General features: G+C 39.7%; 1 pseudogene; it reads left to right on the top strand.

Moving 5' to 3' along the window:
• Nucleotides 1-8,135: 8,135 nt before the first annotated feature.
• On the top strand, nt 8,136-8,485 carry LOC125173600 (40S ribosomal protein S15a-like; annotated as a pseudogene).
• The last annotated feature ends 353 nt before the right edge of the window (nt 8,486-8,838 follow it).

Genomic DNA, 8,838 nt, shown 5'->3' with positions numbered 1-8,838 from the left:
AGGATAGAATCCCAACTTTGATAATTGCCAGCTAACAGACACAACTGGCCAAATCAGCATTTACACTAACCAATTCTTTGTAATTTTTTACTTCCCCTACTCTACTGAGCCCCCACTCATCCCCTTCCTACTCTCTCATTGTCTTTAAAATGCCAGGTCAAACCTGTACAAATGAAGTTGAGTTCAGTTCACACTGGGCCTATCCCCTCTTGCAATAATATATTTCTATTTAAAATCTGTCCTTATCAGGAAAACCTCCAAAAGCATGGAGGTTAAAGAACACCCTACTAAAGAATGAATGGGTCAACCAGGCAATTAGAGAAGAAATTAAAAAATATATGGAAACAAACGAAAATGAAAATACAAAAATCCAAACGCTTTGGGATGCAGCGAAGGCAGTCCTGAGAGGAAAATACATTGCAATCCAGGCCTATCTCAAGAAACAAGAAAAATCCCAAATACAAAATCTAACAGCACACCTAAAGGAAATAGAAGCAAAACAGCAAAGGCAGCCTAAACCCAGCAGAAGAAGAGAAATAATAAAGATCAGAGCAGAAATAAACAATATAGAATCTAAAAAAAATGGTAGAGCAGATCAACGAAACCAAGAGTTGGTTTTTTGAAAAAATAAACAAAATTGACAAACCTCTAGCCAGGCTTCTCAAAAAGAAAAGGGAGGTGACCCAAATAGATAAAATCATGAATGAAAATGGAATTATTACAACCAATCCCTCAGAGATACAAACAATTATCAGGGAATACTATGAAAAATTATATGCCAACAAATTGGACAACCTGGAAGAAATGGACAAATTCCTAAACAGCCACACTCTTCCAAAACTCAATCAGGAGGAAATAGAAAGCTTGAACGGACCCATAACCAGTGAAGAAATTGAATTGGTAATCAAAAATCTCCCAACAAATAAGAGTCCAGGACCAGATGGCTTCCCAGGGGAGTTCTACCAGACATTTAAAGCAGAGATAATACCTATCCTTCTCAAGCTATTCCAAGAAATAGAAAGGGAAGGAAAACTTCCAGACTCATTCTATGAAGCCAGTATTACTTTGATTCCCAAGCCAGACAGAGACCCAGTAAAAAAGAGAACTACAGGCCAACATCCCTGATGAATATGGATGCAAAAATTCTCAATAAGATACTAGCAAATCGAATTCAACAGCATATAAAAAGAATTATTCACCATGATCAAGTGGGATTCATTCCTGGGATGCAGGGCTGGTTCAATATTCACAAATCAATCAAAGTGATACATCACATTAACAAAAGAAAAGATAGGAACCATATGATCCTGTCAATCGATGCAGAAAAGGCCTTTGACAAAATTCAGCACCCTTTCTTAATAAAAACCCTTGAGAAAGTCAGGATAGAAGGAACATACTTAAAGATCATAAAAGCCATTTATGAAAAGCCCACAGCTAACATCATCCTCAATGGGGAAAAACTGAGAGCTTTTTCCCTGAGATCAGGAACACGACAGGGATGCCCACTCTCACCGATGTTGTTTAACATAGTGTTGGAAGTTCTAGCATCAGCAAGCGGACAACAAAAGGAAATCAAAGGCATAAAAATTGGCAAAGATGAAGTCAAGCTTTCACTTTTTGCAGATGACATGATATTATACATGGAAAATCTGATAGACTCCACCAGTAGTCTGCTAGAACTGACACATGAATTCAGCAAAGTTGCAGGATACAAAATCAATGTACAGAAATCAGTTGCATTCTGCAAATTGGTGCAGCCGCATTGGAAAGCAGTGTGGAGGTTCCTCAGAAAATTAAAAATAGACCTACCCTATGACCCAGCAATAGCACTGCTAGGAATTTATCCAAGGGATACAGGAGTACTGATGCATAGGGCCACTTGTACCCCAATGTTCATAGCAGCACTCTCAACAATAGCCAAATTATGGAAAGAGCCTAAATGTCCATCAACTGATGAATGGATAAAGAAATTGCGGTTTATATACACAATGGAGTACTACATGGCAATGAGAAAGAACAAAATACGGCCTTTTGTAGCAACGTGGATGGAACTGGAGAGTGTGATGCTAAGTGAAATAAGCCATACAGAGAAAGACAGATGCCATATGGTTTCACTCTTATGTGGATCCTGAGAAACTTAACAGAAACCCATGGGGGAGGGGAAGGAAAAAAAAAATAGGTTAGAGTGGGAGAGAGCCAAAGCATAAGAGACTGTTAAAAACTGAGAACTGAGGGTTGATGGGGGGTGGGAGGGAGGAGAGGGTGGGTGATGGGTATTGAGGAGGGCACCTTTTGGGATGAGCACTGGGTGTTGTATGGAAACCAATTTGTCAATAAATTTCATAAAAAAAAAAAAAAGAAATCAGTTGCATTCTTATACACTAACAATGAAGCAACAGAAAGACAAATAAAGAAACTGATCCCATTCACAATTGCACCAAGAAGCATAAAATACCTAGGAATAAATCTAACCAAAGATGTAAAAGATCTGTATGCTGAAAACTATAGAAAGCTTATGAAGGTAATTGAAGAAGATATAAAGAAATGGAAAGACATTCCCTGCTCATCGATTGGAAGAATAAATATTGTCAAAATGTCAATACTACCCAAAGCTATCTACACATTCAATGCAATCCCAATCAAAATTGCACCAGCATTCTTCTCGAAACTAAAACAAGCAGTCCTAAAATTCATATGGAACCACAAAAGGCCCCGAATAGCCAAAGTAATTTTGAAGAAGAAGACCAAAGCAGGAGGCATCACAATCCCAGACTTTAGCCTCTACTACAAAGCTGTCATCATCAAGACAGCATGGTATTGGCACCAAAACAGACACATAGACCAATGGAATAGAATAGAAACCCCAGAACTAGACCCACAAACATATGGCAACTCATCTTTGACAAAGCAGGAAAGAACATCCAATGGAAAAAAGACAGTCTCTTTAACAAATGGTGCTGGGAGAACTGGACAGCAACATGCAGAAGGTTGAAACTAGACCACTTTCTCACACCATTCACAAAAATAAACTAAAATGGATAAAGGACCTGAATGTGAGACAGGAAACCATCAAAACCCTAGAGGAGAAAGCAGGAAAAGACCTCTCTGACCTCAGCCGTAGCAATCTCTTACTCGACACATCCCCAAAGGCAAGGGAACTAAAAGCAAAAATTAATTACTGAGACCTTATGAAGATAAAAAGCTTCTGCACAGCAAAGGAAACAACCAACAAAACTAAAAGGCAACCAAAAGAATGGGAAAAGATATTTGCAAATGACATATCGGACAAGGGCTAGTATCCAAAATCTGTAAAGAGCTCACCAAACTCCACACCCAAAAAACAAATAACCCAGTGAAGAAATGGGCAGAAGACATGAATAGACACTTCTCTAAAGAAGACATCCGGATGGCCAACAGGCACATGAAAAGATGCTCAACGTCGCTCCTTATCAGGGAAATACAAATCAAAACCACACTCAGATATCACCTCACGTCAGTCAGAGTGGCCAAAATGAACAAATCAGGAGACTATAGATTCATCTACAGTGCAAGATAGGAATGCTCTTGCACTGTTGGTGGGAATGCAAATTGGTGCAGCCGCTCTGGAAAACAGTGTGGAGGTTCCTCAGAAAATTAAAAATAGACCTACCCTATGACCCAGCAATAGCACTGCTAGGAATTTACCCAAGGGATACAGGAGTACTGATGCATAGGGGCACTTGTACCCCAATGTTTATAGCAGCACTCTCAAAAATAGCCAAATTATGGAAAGAGCCTAAATGTCCATCAACTGATGAATGGATAAAGAAATTGCGGTTTATATACACAATGGAGTACTACATGGCAATGAGAAAGAACGAAATACGGCCCTTTGTGGCAACGTGGATGGAACTGGAGAGTGTGATGCTAAGTGAAATAAGCCATACAGAGAAAGACAGATACCATATGTTATCACTCTTAGGTGGATCCTGAGAAACTTAACAGAAACCCATGGGGGAGGGGAAGGAAAAAAAAAAAAGAGGTTAGAGTGGGAGAGAGCCAAAGCATAAGAGACTTTTAAAAACTGAGAACAAACTGAGGGTTGATGGGGGGTGGGAGGGAGGGAGGGGAGGGTGGGTGATGGGTATTGAGGAGAGCACCTTTTGGGATGAGCACTGGGTGTTGTATGGAAACCAATTTGACAATAAATTTCATATATTAAAAAAATAAAAATAAAAAATAAAATAAAATAAAATAAAATAAAATAAAATAAAATAAAATAAAATAAAATCTGTCCTTATCACTTTAGTGTCTGGCTTCATTCATCTCTGACAAAGCTTATCCTTGTCTTCTCTATCATTTCAGCTACTATTAGTGAACCAAATATCCTAACAAAGGTAGTTATAACATGATTCTGCAGAGTTTTATAACAAGGGTATCAGTCAACTGGTATTTTGTGTGTGGTTAGATATTTTCTTGCTTACGTCCCCCCAGAAGCATTGGGCTTATATGTGGTTATAAATTGAGTAACGCGTTAGACAACTATTTCCACGCATGAAACCCCAGTGGCCATTAAAAGTTATGAAGATTTTCTAGCATGTGCCTCAAACTTTACTATCAGTCTCTTCATCTGTGCCAAAAAAGTATATTATCTGTTCCAATCGAAAAGGTACCAAATCTCAAGATCATCTTTTTGAGGTTTTTCCATATTACATATTCCTTGTTTTCTACATCTGCCTTTATATTTTAGCTGTCCACTGAAACATAGCAATAAATGGCTACCCTCAGCGGATGCCAACAGAGTATCACGATCTGTTCGATCTGTTCGAGGTGCTCCATGTGCTTCCTCTCAAAACCTACGACAACACAGTAAGACTGCTGTTCTCAAAGACAAGGAAACTGAGGCTCAAAGAGGCTCAACCAATTGCCAAAGATCACAGAGCCTGTAGATAACGGAGCTGTAATTTGAACATGGATGGTTTGACTTCAGAGTCTGTGCTTCACAACCTAAGTGGATATAGTCATACATAGATTTTTGGCTCTTTCATATTTCTCATCTTTAATAACTAGCATGCAGTCAAAACAAAAGTGAATATAAAGGAAAATTATATACAGAAGAAATATTGTAATTATAAAGAAAGAAAAGAGAAAAAGAAGAAAACAGTCAAGCTGTGGCAGAGCAAACTCCAAAGCAATCAAGAGGCTTCTACACCCCTAGTTTTCTTTAAAGGAGATGTATTACATTCCTTTGAAACTCTTGCTTTGGAATGAAGGTGGCATACTGTGGGGAGACCAAGGAAATTAAACTTTTTTAATCTTATTGATTCCTATTCCTTTCATTCCATCTGTTTCCTTGGCATGGCAAAGGGGGTGACGATCAATGCAGAGTAAGTCGGCTCTGTCAGTCAGAAGATGGGAGCTGACAAACCAGACACAGGCTTGGGAAGGCCTTCCATGAAGGAAAGAATCTGTGCCAGATGACAGGACTCACGGAGAGTCTGACAAAATGTTGCAGACAATCAGGAAGCGTCTGATCCAGATTTCATAGATAATAAGCAGACTCTTTCCCGCGTGCATGCGCATAGATTTGAATATTTCTGGTCAAGTGCCTCATTTTTGCATAGAACAGGAAGTAAATAGAACAGTAAAAAATAAAATGAAAGGGGACCCGAAGGAGGGTCAAAAATAAAGGAACAACAAACAATTAAATTGGTATCATACAGAAACCTTGAGTATTTGGGTTCATGGTTTATAATATAATGGTGTGAGGGGGAAAATGCCTTATAAGTTAATATTTCTGCTATCATTACGAGAGCACAAACACACTGGATTTCAGGAGTTTTCTAATAGATTAGAATCTTCTTTAAAATCATATAGCACTCAGCTGCTGTTCTACTGTACAGAGCATATTTTGCCGTTTCTATAAAGTTGTCTCCAACATAAACTCTAAAATAGCCATTAAAAATGATGACTTTTGCACATGAAAGAATCTGAAGCAAATCCCCAGACAGCCTTGTGATTAAATTCTATTAAGAGATATAAATTCTATATGTCCTTAAGAGCTTCATGCAGAAGGGGCTTCTACTCTGGCAGAGAAAACACTAAAATGGAAAATCAGTTCATCACGGGAAGTTCATTTTGTTAGGAGCCAGAAGACCCATATATGGCAAGGCTGGAAAATGAATCAGTTTTACCATTTTGTTGCTCTCCTCTCCTCACCCTCCCTGTGAAGCTACTATCATCAACAAAAGGCATAATGTTATCTCTTTGCCTGCTTTCTCCTAGAGTTGGAGACTCTCATCAAAACAGATAAGAAATGTCAAAAACCGTAATCCTCTGAAAGCACAAGACTAATTTAGAAAATCCGCAAGTGCATAATTTGGTTATAAACCCCTTGATCAACCCTCACAATTTAACTGTTATGGGTTGAATTGTGTCCCTCAAAAGAAGATTATGGAGTCCTAACCCCCAGTACCTCAGAATAAGACCTTATTTGGAGATAGGGTTTTAACAGAATGAATGAAGTTAAGATGACGCATTAGAGTGGGTCCTAATCCAATTTGATGGGTGCGCATATAAAAAGGAGAAATTTGGATGCAAGGAGAGGTGACACATAGAGAGGATACCATGGGAAGAGAGAAAATATGGTTCTTCACAGAGAGAACATGATGACCTATGACCACAGAGAAAAGCTTGGAACAACCCCTTTCCTTACAGCCCTGAAGGAGCCAACCCTGCATTTCTCAACCTCAGAACTGTGACACAATAAATTTGTGTTGTTTAAGCCATGCTGTTTGTGGGACTTTGTTATGGCAGTCCCAACAAATGAACATAGATTGTAGTATTGGGCAGTGGGGTGCTGCTGTAACAAACAGCTAGAAGCATGGAAGTACTTTGGAATAGGGTAATAAGTAGAAGCTGAATAAGTTTTTAGGTGCAGAAGACAAATATGCCTTAATGGCCTTGAAAAGAATGTTGCTAGAAACATGAATGCTTGGGGCACCTGGGTGGTTCAGTCGGTTAAGAGTCCAACTTCAGCTCAGGACATGATCTCACAGTTTGTGAGTTCGAGCCCTGCATCGGGCTCTGTGCTGACAACCCAGAGCCTGGAGACTGCTTTGGATTCTCTGTCTGTCTGTCTCTCTCTCTCTCTCTCTCTGCCCTTCCCTGGCTTGTGTGCTCTTCCTCTCTCTCTCTCTCTCTCTTTCAAAAATAAATAAACATTAAAAAAAAAAGAAGAAAGAAAGAAAGAAAGAAAGATGAATGCTCACTGTGGAAACGTGGAGCATGGTATTAGAAACTAGAGGAAAGTCGGTCCTTGCTAGAAAGTGGCAGAGCACTTGGCTGGATTGTGATCCCTGGAATGGAAAGTACAACTTAAAAGTGATGAACTTGGATATTTAGTTGAAGAGATTTCTAAGCAAAGTGTTGAAGGCACAGCTTGGTTTCTCCTTGCTGCTTATAGGAAGATGCAAGAGGAGAGAGATAAATTGAAGAAGCAAAAAGGAACCAGAACTCGAAGATTTGGAAAATACTCAGCCGATCCATGTTGTAAAAACATGACAGCATGCTCTGGAGACAACTCCAAGAGTGCCACTGGATAACCATTTGCCACAGAGATTAGGCATGTGACTTGTGGATCTAAACACCCATCTCAGTAGAAATAGTGCCAGCCTGGTCTGAAGGGGACAAAGTCAGGACAAAATGAAAGAAGGCTGTCAGACTTCTGGGATTCTACTGGCAGGAAATGGGGTGACAGACCTATCCCACAATGAGCATGTGTTCATGTTCAAGACAGGGAAGAATGCCCCAAAGGCAGTTTAGAGGCCCAGAGGGCAGGATCAGGAGGTGGGGCTGTCTCCTCCTTGGTGCCAAAGGGCAGGGCCACCTCCTCCATTCCACATGGCAAAAACCAGCCTCCTGGTCATTTTCAGCTCCCCCTCTTGACTTCCTGGCTTCTGTGGTCTCACTTGCAGTAACCCAAGTTCAAAACTTGTCATCAGTGACCCCTTTCCTTTTACTCATACTCAATTAGGCATCTGGTCCCGTTGATTCTTCCACTCTTCACCATCACTGCTGTTGCTAAGGACTGTACTTTTAGTAATAACATGCATTCTTTGCTCTCTCTGCCATCTTTCCATGCCACAATAGTGGTGCACATGAATGTCCTAGCAGATCTTCTCAAGAGCATTAACAATGCTGAAAAGAGAGGTAATGTCACTTTCTTATTAGGCCATCATCCGGTTTCTAACTATGATGATGAAGTATGGTGATTGATGATCACAAAGCTGGGAATATTGTGAGCCTCACAGGCAGGTTAAACAAGTGTGGAGTGATCAGTCTTAGATTGGATGAACAAGTCAAAGAGCTAGAAAAATGGCAGAATAATCTGCTCCTGTCCTGCCAGTTTGGTTTCATTGTACTGACACCCTCAGCTGGCATCACAGACCATGGAAAAGTAAGACAAAAACACACAGGAGGAAAAACATTGGGATTCTTTTTCTAGAGATATAATACATATGTGCAAATACAATGCATTAATGGGCAAAAAAGAAAATGCATTCTTAACTAGTTTTATAACATTGTGCTAAAAACTTTATGTGACTTTTTTTCTTTAATCCTTATAACCATTTAATGTGATGGTGCACTATTCATATTCATTGTATAGGTAAGGGAACTGAGGCGTATAGAGGCACTGAATAACTATATTTGCCCAAGGTCATGCAGTGAAGAAGAAGCATCTGAGAAGCAAAACTTGAACCAGATCTTCTGGAGCCCTGAACCACACTCTTAACTGACACACTCCCTCCTTTAAACATCTCTATTTGTTTCTTCGTTTCCACTCCACAGTTTCCAACA

This window comes from Prionailurus viverrinus, chromosome C1 (genome assembly GCF_022837055.1).
Source record: "Prionailurus viverrinus isolate Anna chromosome C1, UM_Priviv_1.0, whole genome shotgun sequence".
Lineage (NCBI taxonomy): Eukaryota > Metazoa > Chordata > Mammalia > Carnivora > Felidae > Prionailurus > Prionailurus viverrinus.
Note: the sequence above shows the minus strand (reverse complement) of the source record. Positions and strands in the feature narration are given on the sequence as shown.